Source organism: Rattus norvegicus, chromosome 19 (assembly GCF_021556685.1).
Source record: "Rattus norvegicus strain SHRSP/BbbUtx chromosome 19, alternate assembly SHRSP_T2T, whole genome shotgun sequence".
Lineage (NCBI taxonomy): Eukaryota > Metazoa > Chordata > Mammalia > Rodentia > Muridae > Rattus > Rattus norvegicus.
The window spans coordinates 39,610,377-39,624,510 of NC_141552.1; the positions used below are offsets into that span (position 1 = coordinate 39,610,377).

The 14,134-nt window shown below is 43.5% G+C and overlaps 2 pseudogenes; one reads left to right on the forward strand and one right to left on the reverse strand.

Moving 5' to 3' along the window:
- Nucleotides 1–11,320: 11,320 nt before the first annotated feature.
- On the reverse strand, nt 11,321–11,753 carry LOC134483331 (cytochrome c-like; annotated as a pseudogene).
- Nucleotides 11,754–13,456: 1,703 nt separating this feature from the next.
- On the forward strand, nt 13,457–13,926 carry LOC147999401 (small ribosomal subunit protein eS10 pseudogene; annotated as a pseudogene).
- Nucleotides 13,927–14,134: the final 208 nt, after the last annotated feature.

The window sequence follows — 14,134 nt, forward strand, 5'->3', positions numbered from 1 at the left end:
CACACTTTGTCATCCACGTTCCTACCTTTTAACACGCAGATACACATACAGAGAAAGAGGGAGGGAGAGGAAGGGAGGGAGGAAGAGAGGGAGGGAAGAAGAGACAGAAAGAAAGAAGAGAAGAGAGAAGACAACGTGTGTGTGTGTGTGTGTGTGTGTGTGTGTGTGTGTGTGTGTGTGTGTGGAAATGACTTGAATCTTTGAAACCTCAAAGCCCTTCCCCAGTGACATACCTTCTCCAGTAAGGGCAGGGCACACCTCCTTAAGCCTTCCCAAACAGTTCCACCAACTGAAGACTGAAATCACTTTTTAATCTCTCTCTCTCTCTCTCTCTCTCTCTCTCTCTCTCTCTCTCTCTCTCTGTGTGTGTGTGTGTGTGTCTCTCTCTCTCTCTCTCTCTCTCTCTCTCTCTCTCTCTCTCTCTCTTCTTTGTTTCTTTCTTTCCTTTCTTCCCCCCTCCCTCCCTACCTTCTTTTCTTTTTTGGGATAGGGTTTCTCTGGCTGTCCTAGAACTCACTCTCTAGACCAGGCTGGCCTCCAAATCATAGTGATCCACCTGCCTCTGCCTTCCGAGTTCTAGGACTAAAGGTATGTATCATCACACCCAGCAGTGAAGTAACCAAATATTCAAATATATGAAACTATAGGGGTCATCCTTATTCTAAGCACCACATTCCATTCTCTGGATCCTTTAGGCTTGTGGCCATATCATAATGAAAATGCATTTAGTCCAAATTCAAAAGTCCTTACAGCCTATCACAGTCTTGGCACAATTTAAAAGTCTGAAGCCTTTTTTTGAGACTCAAAACAATCTCTTAACTGTAACCCTCTAAAAATCAGATAGCGAATTTCGTACTTCCAACATACAATGGCATGGAATATGCATTACCATTTCAAAGGGGAGGAAAGGGGCATTATGGGAAATACTGGACCACAGCAAGACCCAAACCCAACAGAACAAGCTCCAAATCTTGTAGCTTCATGTCTGAAGTCAGGGGGCTTCGATGGTTCTGTCCTTTCAGCTTTGCTACATGTAACCGTGATTCCTTTTTCTTTTAACTTTTATTCTTCTCGCATACATTACACCCTGACCATAGTTTCCTCTCCCTCCGCTCCTCCCAATACCTCCCCACCGCCTCCCATCTCCCCTAGATCAACTCCTCCTCTGTTTCCCTTTAAAAAAGGGGGTGGGGTGGGCTGGCCTCCCAGGGACATCCACTGAACATGGCCTAATAAGATACAACAAGAGTGGCATATACCCTTATATCACGGCTGAACATGGCAACCCTGTGGGATAGGTTCTCAAGTGCAGGCAAAAGAGTCAGAGACAACCCCACGCCTACTGTTGAAAGTCCTACAAGAGCACCAAGCTACACAACCGTAGGCATAAGCAGAAGACCTAGCTCAGCCCCGCACAGGGTCTGTTTGTCATTTCAGTTTCCATGAAGCTTTATAGGTCGTGCATAGTTGATTCTGTGGGCTGTATTCTCGTGATATCTTTGACCTCTCTGACTCCTACAATCCTCCCTTCCCCTCTTCTTTGGGGGAAGAGAATCACAGGCACACCTGCCTCAGAACTATCTTTGATTCTGCAAATGAAACATACACACACTAGTTTATTTTTTAAAATGCTACCTTTGGCCACCTCAAAGCTGGACATTCCTAAACCTTCCCCTGCTACCCCAGACCCAACTGGGGAAGTGGCCACCGGAAATCTCACATGGCTGCTTGGGTTTCTCTCCTGCCATTCCTGCATCCCATACTTCTACCCCGAGTCATGGTGATCCTGTCCCGTTCCTCTCTGCATCCTCATCTGCACAACTCTAAGGGTCCTGCCCTGTGCCCAGCCATTGGACATCGGCATCTTTAACCATGAATCAAAAACCAATTGGGGACAAGGACCTTCAGTGTCTGGACACACAAAATTCCCAAGTGAATGAAAGCCTTAGGACAAGTCTCCAACAGAATGTGAAATGTTCCCCCTCAGCTCCTGTGTTTGAATATTTGGTCCCAGGTTGGCAGTGCTGTGTGGGTAGGTTGTAGAGCCTTTAGGAGGTGTGGCTTTGCTGGAAGAAGTGTGTCAGTGAGAGCAGGTTTAAGAATTTGTAGCCGGGGTTGGGGATTTAGCTCAGTGGTAGGGCGTTTGCCTAGCAACTGCAAGGCCCTGGGTTCGGTCCCCAGCTCCAAAAAAAAAAAAAAAAAAAAAAAAGAAAGAAAGAAAAAAAAAAGAAAACAGAGAGAGAATTTGTAGCCTTCTTCCACTTGTATGTAACTGTCTGTGCATACAAGATGGTGACTGCCCTGCACCGCTTACACTCCTGCTAAGTCTTCCTCACCATGACAGAGTGGAACTGTGAACCAAAATAAACCTGTCCTCTCTTAACTTGTTTTTGTTAGGGTATTTTATCGCAGACACAGAAACTAAGATGGAGCTCCTGAAAAATCAAGTAAAAACTTACCATGTATGATGGCGCAGAATAAATTTTGCCATTGCAAAAGGGGGTGGGAGCGGGAATGGGAAGGAGACTAGGAAAAATTGGCTCAAAGCATATCAAGCCAGGGAGAACACCAAATCCTGCTGCATCTGCCTTCCAAAGGGCTGGGGTAACCCTGCTTCTGCAGCTCTGCTATCACACACCCTCTCCCCTGGCCCAGCACCACCCCACATTAGAGCGTTCCTTGACAGATAGCCCAGAGCCCCACCATTTCCAACACTCTGGAGTCTCCACTGCAGCTTAAGCTTCGTATTTCCAGCTTTACTCAGTGGCTTCCCAGCGTTTCCTTGCAGGGAACCAGATTCTGCCACACATTTCCTGGCCTCGGTAGGTTTCTGTGACCTTTGTCAAGCCTCTTTGACCCACTTGACAGCTGTATTTTTCACAAATGTTAAACCAGTGCCATGTAGATAATGCTTCCAGGTTCCAATGCCGGCTTTCTATGTAGCCTGTCCCTGCGTTTTGTCTAAACCATGACGCACACAGTTGCATTGGCCTTTATGTGCTTTCCAGGCTGACCCTAAGGGAACACTTTCTTCTGTGGCCGTTTGGGGGCAGGGAACTCATGTGTCTCAGTTACTGTCCTACAGCTGTGAAGAGACGCCATGACCATGACAACTCTTATAAAAAAGAGCATTTAACTGGGGGCTGGTTCACAGTTTGAGAGGTTTAATCCATTATCATCATGGCAGAGAGCACGGCAGCGTGTAGGCAGACATGGTGTAGAAGTACTTGAGAGCTACATCCTGATCTCTAGGCAGAGAGACATTGGGCCTGGCATGGATTTTTGAAACCTCAGAGCCCACATCCAGTGACAAACTTCTGCTAACCAGGGCACCCCTCCTAATCCTTTTAATCCTTTTTATCCTGTTTAGCGGAGCTCCCTGGGGACCAAGCATTCAAAGCTATGAACCTGTGGATCCATTCTTATTCAAACCACCTCACTAGGTGACAGTATACTCAGGGTGGGCTCTCTCTTTTCAAAAAAATTGAGTGTTCAGATGCTGAAGCCTTGGTAAAGTCTTTCCCTGAAGGTCATATGCTCCAGTACAGAGCAGAAGGTGTCCTTTAATGGTGCTAGACTCTTTCCATAAGCAGTCACAGCATTTTCTTTATGCTTACCTTGTGCGTGCGACTTTAAAACCACTCAAATTCCTTTCCCCATCAAAACTGTGATTTCCATATCTTTCTGCTCTAGTTCCTGCTTTCTCACTGTAGTTCTGGATAAGACCAGAGACCTGTAGCTAGGCCACAGTGTGAGGGACTAGGGGTCACACCACAGTGTGACTGCTAGCCACATCATGAACACTGTCCTGGCTTGATGGCTTTTCTGCTAGACGCATTAGATGATTGCATTTTAATTCTGCCTCACTCAGGGTTTTAGATACAATACAGTTGTATTCTTTGCCAGAATGTAACCAAATGCCCGTGGCCCAATTCCCAGTAGATTTCTCATTCCTCTCTGAAACTTCATGAGCACTGAAGTGGAAACTTAAGAATTCTTCAGGAAGTCAGTTGTGTCAGATGGTGTTTTGTTGGGGCAAACCCATAGAAGAGTGTTGTCCTGAAGCGGTCACAGGTGAAAGGGTGTTTCATTAAGGCAGACTCATAAAGGAATTTTTCACAGAAGCAGACATAGGTGAAAGAATTGTGAGGGTCCATGATTTGTCAAAGAATGATATCCTGGACTCAAATAGTATGTAAACGCAAAGAGTGTTTTATTCTGCAGAAGTCCAGCACGCTGGGGTCTACCATTACAAAGATACAGAGATCACCAAGTGAGCTCTCAGGTCTGATAATATATTAGGGGTTTCTGGGGTAGGTGAACTCCATCTCTAGGGACATTCCATTACCAGGGCGTGGGGGGGGGGTGGAAACTGTTGCTAGGGAGGTCAAATTGTTGAACCTCTGGTGGTGTACTGGTGGCTTCTTGCCACTTCCTTGGACTCAAGCCAATTGGCAGAGTGAAGTCAGCTGATACATGAAGTTTTGCTATGACAGACTCATGTGCTGAGGCAAAACACATGGTAAGGCAAGAGCCATGGAGGACACATGATGTTTGAGGGAGTATAAATAGGACTCAACTGACTGTGAGGGGGCATGGTTTGTAGAGCTAGTTTTGCAACAATTCTTAGTCTCCAGTCTTTGCTGATCTTCACTTCATTGAGAGAGACACAGCCGAGAAATTCTCCTGGTGTCCCTGGTGGTCCTGGTGCCTCCTGCTGACTTGTGTAGATTCAGCTGAGGCCTGGATGTCTCTGGTAGGTCATGCCACCACTGCTACTATCCCAACACTACTGAACTATACTGCTAGTGTATGTGTGAAGTGTTTGAGAGTGGATTGAGCTGCTGCTGCTGACCTATGAACTGAACTGAAGATTTTCTGACAATTCAGGTGGGATTTGCTCTAAAGAACCTTTCTAAAGAGCTCCACTTCCCTCATATCCTTTCTTTTCCACTATCTCTGGTGGGTGGTGGGCTAGAAGGGAGGTTAAAGCCTTTAAGAACTGTTATTAAAAATAGGATGTGAAAGGGGCTGGGGATTTAGCTCAGTGGTAGAGCGCTTACCTAGGAAGCACAAGGCCCTGGGTTCGGTCCCCAGCTCCGAAAAAAAAGAACCAAAAAAAAAAAAAAAAAAAAAAAAAAAAAGGATGTGAAGAATCCAATCCTACAGAGCAGTCTATACTAAAAATTCATACAATAAACTTAGATCATGATTTCTCCTCCCACATTTCCTCCCAGATCCACCCCACCTCCTTACCCATTCGACCTTTATATCTTCCTTTGCTTTCTCTTTAGAGAACAAACAAATAGAACAAACAAAACAGATTTTTACAAAAAAATGAAAAAGCACAAGAAACACACACAGACGCACATAAAAAAAATAACCCAGAAAACTACAAAAAACAAAAACCATAACATAAAAGCAAAAAGGTCGGAAAGAAAAAAAACTCTCAGGGGGTTGGGGATTTAGCTCAGCGGTAGAGCACTTGCCTAGCAAGCGCAAGGCCCGGGGTTCGGTCCCCAGCTCCGAAAAAAAGAAAAAAAACTCTCAAACAAAACAATATGAGACAAAAAAATCCACAAAAATACCATTGAGTTTGTTTTGTGTTGGCCATATACTGCTAAGCATAGTATATGGCCTTACCTTTAAGTCTGGGTCCATTGGAGGAAGCTAAGTTTTCCTTTGCAAGCAGTTAATTGTCAGTAGCTTCCTGGTTAAGAATGGGACCCCATCTAGCCTGAATCTCTCTGCAGCCTCTGTGTAGGCTGCCACAGTCTCTGTGAGTCCCTTCCCATCCCACTGAGCCTTCCAAAGTCTCCTACTCTTTGCAAATTGTTCAGTTGTGAATCTCGGTGTTAGCTCCCTTCTACTGCAAGACGCTTCTTTGATGACGTCTAAGCAAGACACAAATCTACATGGATAGCAGTAAGAATCATTCTATTGTTGTTTTCCCCTATGCCCCTGGCTTGTCTAATCTTGAGCTCTTGGCCACCAGAGCAGTGTCAGGCAAGGCTGCCATTCCATGGAGTGTCTTAAATCCAATCAGAGCGTGGTTGGTCACTCCCATGGCTTTAGTGCCACCACTGCACTAGCATGTAATGCAGACAGATCACCACTGAGGATCAAAGGGTTTGTAGTTGGGTTAGTCAGTAGGAATGAAGGATCTAGTTGGTACCAGCTCAATTTCTCCATATTCAATGAGATCTATAGGTGTTGTCTTCAGCAATGGGGCCTTGCCATCAGTTTGTAGAGTGCAAACAATAACCTTGGTGATAGCCTGAATTGTTTGAGGCTTCACAGGGCTCCTTTGGCCAATGACTCAATTAGATTGAACCCATTTCTGGCATTAGTCATTGTATTTGGTGGCGAAATATGTCTGGTTGGGGCATTGTCTTCCCAGTATAGCAACTCCATTTAGGTTTTGTTCATATATGTATATATTTTAATAAGCTTCTACTGTAGTAGGTTTCCCCCTTGTGATGGTTTATATATGCTCAGCCCAGGGAGTGGCAGGATTAGAAGGTGTGGCCTTGTTGGAGTAGGTGTGTTATTGTGGGTGTGGGCTGAAGACCTTCACCCTAGCTACCTGGAAGCCAGTCTTCCACTAGCAGCTTTCAGATGAAGATGTAGAACTCTCAGCTTCTCCTGCACCATGCCTTCCTGGATGCTGCCCTGCTTCTACCATGAAGATACTAGACTGAATTTCTGAACCTGTAAGCTAGCCCCAACTAAATGTTGTTTTCATAAGAGTTGCTTTGGTCATGGTGTCTGTTCAGAGCAGTAAAACCCTAAGATAGAAGTTGGTACCAGGAATGGGGTATTGCTGTGATAGGCTTGACCATGCTTTTGTTTAGAAGAATATGGATTTGGAGACTTTGGATTTGGAAAGCAGTAGAATGCTTTAAATGGGGCTTAATAAGATATCCTAGTAGGACTATAGAAGACTTTGTTACTGAGAGTGATTTGAATTGTGCAGACCTTGCCCAAGAGGTTTCAGTGGAGAATCTTAATATGTGGCTTAGAGACTGTTTTTGTGATATTTTGGTGAAGAATGTGGCTACTTTTTGCCCTTGTCTGAAGAATCTGCCTGAGGCTAAGATGAAGAGACTCAGATTAATTGCATTGACAAAGGAAGTCTCAGAAATGCCTATCATAGACTTGTTCTCTGGTTAAGTCTTATAAAGAACATTTTAAACAAGCATAGCAAGCTAAAGAAGGAAAAATATAAAATATATGGTTCAAGTATTAAAGGATCACCAGGAAGTAAAATGGAATCCAATCCTATGTTCTAGAGGATAGCAGATTAAGGGAGTAGAACTTTGGGGCAAGATCCTACCCAGCTACATTTAGATCCAGGCATGGTGATATACACCTTTAATCCCAGGCCGATCTCTGAGTTCAAGGCCAGTTTGGGACAGATCCAGTGCTAGGTGAAGAAAGGTTTAAGTCCAGGTGTGGTGGACAGGGAAGGAGTTTGAAAACAGAAAGCAGGTGGTAATGTAATATAACAAGGGGGCCAAGTTCCGGCCCCAGGAAGCAACAGAACTCAGCAGCTTCAGCCATGTGTCTCTGGCTTTATATTCAAGAGGAGAAGGAGAGTAGTGGGACAATTGATGCTGGTTAGCTGGAGCAAAGAAATTAGTGGTGATTAAACAAAGACCAGCATCACTGAGGTGAAATCTGAGAAGTGTTTTCTGAGAGCACAAAGAAGCTGTGTTCCAGAGATAGCCAAGGTTGTACCTTGTGCTACAGCTGTACTTGGTAATGTGTAAGAATCACCCAGGTGGTACTGTATTTTTTTTAAAGATTTATTTATTATATATAAGTACACTGTAGCTGTCTTCAGATACACTAGAAGAGAGCACCAGATCTCCCATTACAGATGGTTGTGAACCACCATGTGGTTGCTGGGAATTGAACTCAGGACCTTTGGAAGAGCAGTTAATGCTCTTAACCACTGAGCCATCTCTCCAAGGCATGAAGGGGTCATGAAGAGCAACTGAGGCTTGGCATTGTGAGAGGCCTTGGTGAAGATGCAGCCTTAGTTGTAGGTGATGACCCAGGACTGAAGGGATTATGCAAAGGAGTTGAGGCTTGGCACCATGAAGAGAGCCTATGAGAGGCTATTGGTAAAGCTTAGTTGCAGCAGAAGACCCCAGTGTATTGGATATGCCAATACCAGGGATGATCACCAAGAACAGCTGGAGCAGTGGAGTGGACCAACCTGAACTCAGAGTGCTGCAGAGGGCAGAGCTGTAAAGTGATGCCAACGCTTTGGAGGAGCCCAGAGGATCATGTGTGGATCCCAGACATTGGATCAAGAAATTGTAACATTGAAGTTGCCTTGGAGACTCCAAGATGTTTGAGATGCCAGAGCCGTGGGCTATCTGCTTAGGAAAGCTGCTAGCATGGAATCGAACCAGCCTGGAAGAAAGAAGTTTGTTGCAGTCAACTAAATGAAAAAGGAGTTGGAGATCTGAAGACTGCTTTGAGATCAACCTTGGAGATGCAGAGTGTGGAGTTTGCCCAGCTGGTTTCCTGTCTTGCTTTGGGGATTACAGTTTAGTGGATGGATACATCCCAGAAGAGACTTTGAACTTTGGATTTTTAACATTGTTGAGACTGCTATAGACTATAGGGACTTTGGAAGTGGGACTAAATGTATTTTATATTATGCTATGTTTAGGTATGGCCCTATAGACTTACGATTGAACAAGCCTATGGGGGCCAGGGAGAGGAATGTGATGGTTTGTATATGTTCAACCCAGGGAGTGGCAGGATTAGAAAGTGTGGCCTTGTTGGAGTAGGTGTGTCACTGTGGGCTTGGGCTTAAGACCCTCATCCTAGCTACCAGTGCAGCCTTCAGATGAAGATGTAGAACTCTCAGCTTCTCCTGCGTCATGCCTGCCTGGATGCTGCCCTGCCTCTACCTTGATGATACTGGACTGAACCTGTAAGCCAGTCCCAACTAAATGTTGTTTTTATAAGAGTTGTCTTGGTCATGGTGTCTGTTCACAGCAGTGAAACCCTAAGACACCCCTCAAATGGCTCTTAATGTTAGGCTTTTTTTCTTTCTCTGTTCTCTTCTTTAGCCTCTCTTCCCTCTGCTCTCAGTATAATCCTGTTCCAGTCTCTCTCCTGTCTCTCTATAACTTCATATTCTATTTCCCCTTCCTTGGGAGATCCCCCTCCCCTAGTCCTTTACTCTCTATGCAACCTCTGTGAGTATATGGGTTGTAGCATGCCTATCAAAGGCTTAACACCTAGCATGCACATATTAGCGAATATATACAATATTTGCTGTTCTGGGTCTGTGTTACCTCACTTAAGATGATGTTTTCTTTTTTTCTTTTTTTCTTTTTTCTTTTTTTTTTTTTTTGTTCTTTTTTTCGGAGCTGGGGACCGAACCCAGGGCCTTGCGCTTCCTAGGCAAGTGCTCTACCACTGAGCTAAATCCCCAACCCCAAGATGATGTTTTCTAACTCCGTCTATTTACCTGAAAATTTTTTATTTTGTTTTTCTTTTTTAACATCTGAGTAATAGCATTGCATATGGGTGGAGAGATGGCTCAGCAGTTAAGAGCACTGGATGTTGTTCCAGAGGCCCTGACCCAGCAACCACATAGTGGCTCACAGCCATCTATAATGGGATCTTATGCCCTTTTCTGCCATGCACCATATATGCTTGCAGAACACTCAGATTCAAATAATGTAAAATAAAATGTTTATATATATATGTATATATATAATTACATAATCACACAACATTTTTTTATCCATTAATCTTTTAATGAATGTGTATGCTGTTCCCAATTTCTGGCTATTGCAAATGGACCGGCAATGACTATGAATGAGTCTCTGTATTAGGCTGGAGCATCTTTTGGGTATATATATGCCCAAGGGTAGCATAGCTGGATCTTGAGGTAGATTCATTCCCAGCTTCCTGAGCAACTGCTTCCCTGATTTCCACAGTGGCCTTACCGTTTTCCAGTCTCATCAGCAATGGACAAGTGCTCTCCCTTACCGCACATCCTCACCAGTATGAGTTGTGATTTATTTTATTGATCTTTTATTGATCTGGCCATTCTGACTGGTAGAAGATGAAATAGTAATTTGAAGGAGTTCTAAATCACATTTCCCTGACAACTAAAGATGTTGAACATTTAAGTGTTTCTCAGCCATTTGTGTTCCGTCCTTTGAGAACTCCATGTTTAGATCTGTTCACCATTTTAAAACTGGGTTATGGGGTTGGGGATTTAGTTCAGTGGTAGAGCGCTTGCCTAGCAAGTGCAAGGCCCTGGGTTTGGTCCCCAGCTCCGAAAAAAAAAAAAACCCAAAAAACAAAAAACTGGGTTATTGGTTTTCTTGCCATCCAGTTTGTTTTGCTTTTCAGTTCTTCATATGTATTAGAAATTAGCCCTCTTTCACACATGTAATTAGTAATGCTCTTTTCCCATTCTTTAGGCTGCAACTTTGTCTGAATGATAGTGTCCTTTGACACATAGAAGGTTTTGGTACCATGAGGTCCCATTTATTATGTATCATTCTCAGTGCCTGTGTTAACAGTGTCCTCTTCAGAAAGTGTTTTCCTATGAGTTCAAGCTTATTTCTGACTTTCTCTTCTATCATATTTAGGGAACCTGGCCTCATATTAAGGTCCTTAATCTATCTGGACTTGGGTTGTTCTTGCAGGGCATAGATAACAGGGACCCAGCTGTCGACGCTGCCTTTTCCCTAGCCTGTAATTTTTGGATTCTTTGTCAAAAACCAGATGTCCATAGGTGTGTGGACTTCTGTTTGGGCCTCTGTTTGATTCCATTGATCAATGTATCTGTTTTTATGCTGTTTTTTTTTAAGTGTAAAATACTCTTTATTTGATATCATACATAAACCACAGTAAATGCCTTTCAGTGGTGAAAGGCAGCATTATTGATGTAGGGAATTCTAATTAAAACAGCGTTGTCAAGAATAGTTCCGTCCTGGTGTTTAGCATTGACTGTCAGAGGCCAGTGAACACACACTGAAGCACGGGTGAGTCTTCTTGTTTTTGAGACAGTGATAGAATTTTCCCAGTGATAGAACATATAAAAATTTATATATTTTTAAACATATTCATATACCCAGTTATATAAATCTAAGTATAAAACCAATCAATTGGTTTGAGGTGACACCCCCATATTTATGGAAAGTAAAATATTACTAATTAAGTCCAATCTTATCTTGAGAAAGGGAGAGCAGTGATAGCATGTATAAAACTGGAAGTGTTACTTTAAAAAAGATCATATCCACTTTAGGACAAGTCAGTTTTACTTAAATCGGGGCTGTCCAACAAAAACATTGTTAGCCATTCATGATCTGAATTTGGTGTATGAATTAAATTATGGTATACATTAAAAGCCATGAAACATTTGTTTTGTAATAAATAAGTCAGTGGAATTACTCATTAGTAGCCTTTTTAAGATAAGCTATTAGGTCTGCCCTTTCTCCCTTCTTCTTAATTCCAGAGAAGATCATTTTTGTTCCAGGGATGTACTTTTTGGGATTTTCCAAATACTCCATCAGGGTATCCTCTCCCCAGGTGATGCCTTTGTTCTTGTTGGCATCTGTGTAAGAAAAATCCAGCAGCCTGGCCTGTCTTCCGCCCAAACAGACCATGGAGGTTTGATCCAGTCTTAGCTTGCCTCCTTTTTCCTCAGTGTGGCACTGGGCACACTTCTGAACAAAAATCTTCTAGCCTTTTTCAACATCACCCATTTTAAATTCAGTCCGGGCTGGTCAACACCACAAATGACCAGGCTCTTGGGCAGACGTCCCGCTCTCTAGCCCAAGGACACACCGGCTTGCGCCTATGTACCGGTGTCAGTGCAACCACACTTGTTCTCTTTTATGCTGTTTTTATTACTATAGCTCTGAGGTACAGTTTGAAATCAGGAGTAGTGAATACTAATTTTATTATCATTCAAAGTTGTTTTTATTATCTTGGTTTTTAACGTGTGTGTTTCCATACGAAGCTGAAAATCGTTTTCCAATTTCTGTCAAAACTTGTGCTGGAGTTCTGAAGGGGATCCCACTGATTCTGGACGTTGCCTGGTTTGGGTAGGATGGCCATTTTTATATCTTTATATCTTCATCCATTTCTTCCTTCAACTTCTTAAAGTTTTTGTTATGCAAACCCTTCTCTTGCTTGGATAGAACTGTCCCGAAATGTTTTTTGAGGCTCCTATGGAAGGTGTTGCTTCCCTGATTTCCTTTCTGTCCCCTTTGTCATTTATATATAGGAAGGCTGCTGAGGTCTGTGAGTTAACTTTGTATCCAGCTACTTTGCTGGAAGTGTTTGTCAGCTGCAGGGGTTTCCTGGTGGAGTTTTTTGGATCATTTATGTATATAATCATATCACCTGCTAATTAAGACACTTTTACTTATTCCTCTTCCACCGGTATCCCCTTGATCTCCTTCAGCTGTCTTACTGGTCTGGCTAAGACTTTAAGTACTATATTGACTAGGCAAGGAGTGGACATCCTTGTCTTGTTCCTGATTTTAGTGGAAATACCTTGAGTTTCTTTCTGTTTAGGTTGACGTTGGCTGTGGGCTTGATGTAAATTTCCTTCATTGTGTTGAGGCATATCCCTTGTATACTTAACCTCTCCAGGGCCTTTACCATGAAGGGCTGCTGAGTTTTGTCAACAGCCTTGTCTGTATCTAATTAGATGATCACGTGGTTTTTGTCTTTACGTTTGTTTATATGGTGGGTTGCATTTATAGATTTATGTATGTCGAACCGTCTTGTATCTGTGGCATGAAGCCTACTCATGGTGAATACTCTTTTACATATGTTCTTTCTTTTCTTTTTTAAAAATGTTTTATTTTTTTATTTTTTTTATTTTTTGGTTCTTTTTTTCGGAGCTGGGGACCGAACCCAGGGCCCTGCGCTTCCTAGGCAAGCGCTCTACCACTGAGCTAAATCCCCAACCCCAAATGTTTTATTTTTTAAAACTTTTTTTTTTTTTTGAGCTGAGACCGAACCCAGGGCCTTGTGCTTGCTAGGCAAGCGCTCTACCACTGAGCTAAATCCCCAACCCCGTGTTTTATTTTTTAATTGGTTATTTTATTTATTTACATTTCAAATATTAATTCCCTTCCCAATTTCTCCTCCAAAAACCCGCTATCCCCTCTCCCTCCCCACTGCTTCTATGAGGGTACTCCCCCACCTGCCCACCCACCCACTCCCACCTCACCGCCCTAACATTCCCCGGTGCTTCAGCTTTTGATGTGTTCTTGGATTTGGTTTGCAAGTCTTTTATTGAGAGTGTTTGCATCTATGTTCATAAGAGGAACTGGTTTGTAATTTTTTTGGGGGGGGGGTTGGGTCTTTGTGTAGCTTAGATACTAGTTTAATTGTAGATGATAAAAAGAACTAGTCTCCTTTTCCAGCCTCTGCCTCGGACCCTGCAGCCGCTGCGATGTCGATGCCTAAGAAGGGTCAGATTGCCATCTATGAACTCCTTTATAAGGAAGGAGTGATGGTTGCCAAAAAAGACGTCCACATGCCCAAGAACCCCGAGTTGGCAGATAAGAACGTGCCCAACCCTCACGTCATGAGGGCCATGCTGTCTCTCAAGTCTCGAGGCTACGTGAAGGAGCAGTTTGCTTGGAGACATTTCTACTGGTACCTCACGAATGAGAGCATCCAATATCTCCGGGATTACCTACGCCTACCTCTGGAGATCATGCCCGCCACCCTGCGCCGCAGCCGTCCCGACAGAGGGTGAGCAGCCTGCAAGATTCACAAGAGGGGAGGCAGACAGAGACACCTGCAGGAGTGCCGTGGCCCCTGGAGCTGATGAAAGCCAAGGCTGGGGCTGGCTTAGCAACGGAATTCCAGTTTAGAGGGGGCTTCAGTCATGGACATGGTCAGCCACCTCAGTGAAGTTGGAGATTATGTTGTATTGAAAAAACCTTAAAGAAAAACAAAAAGAAAACCCAAACAAACAAATAAGAATTGGTCTTCCTTTGGTGTTTCTACTTTGGAGAACAATTTAAAGAGTATTGTTAACTCTTCTTTGAAAGTCAGGTAGAATTCTGCACTGACTGCATCTGGCCCTAGGTTTGTGGAGTAGGAGACTTTTATTTTATTT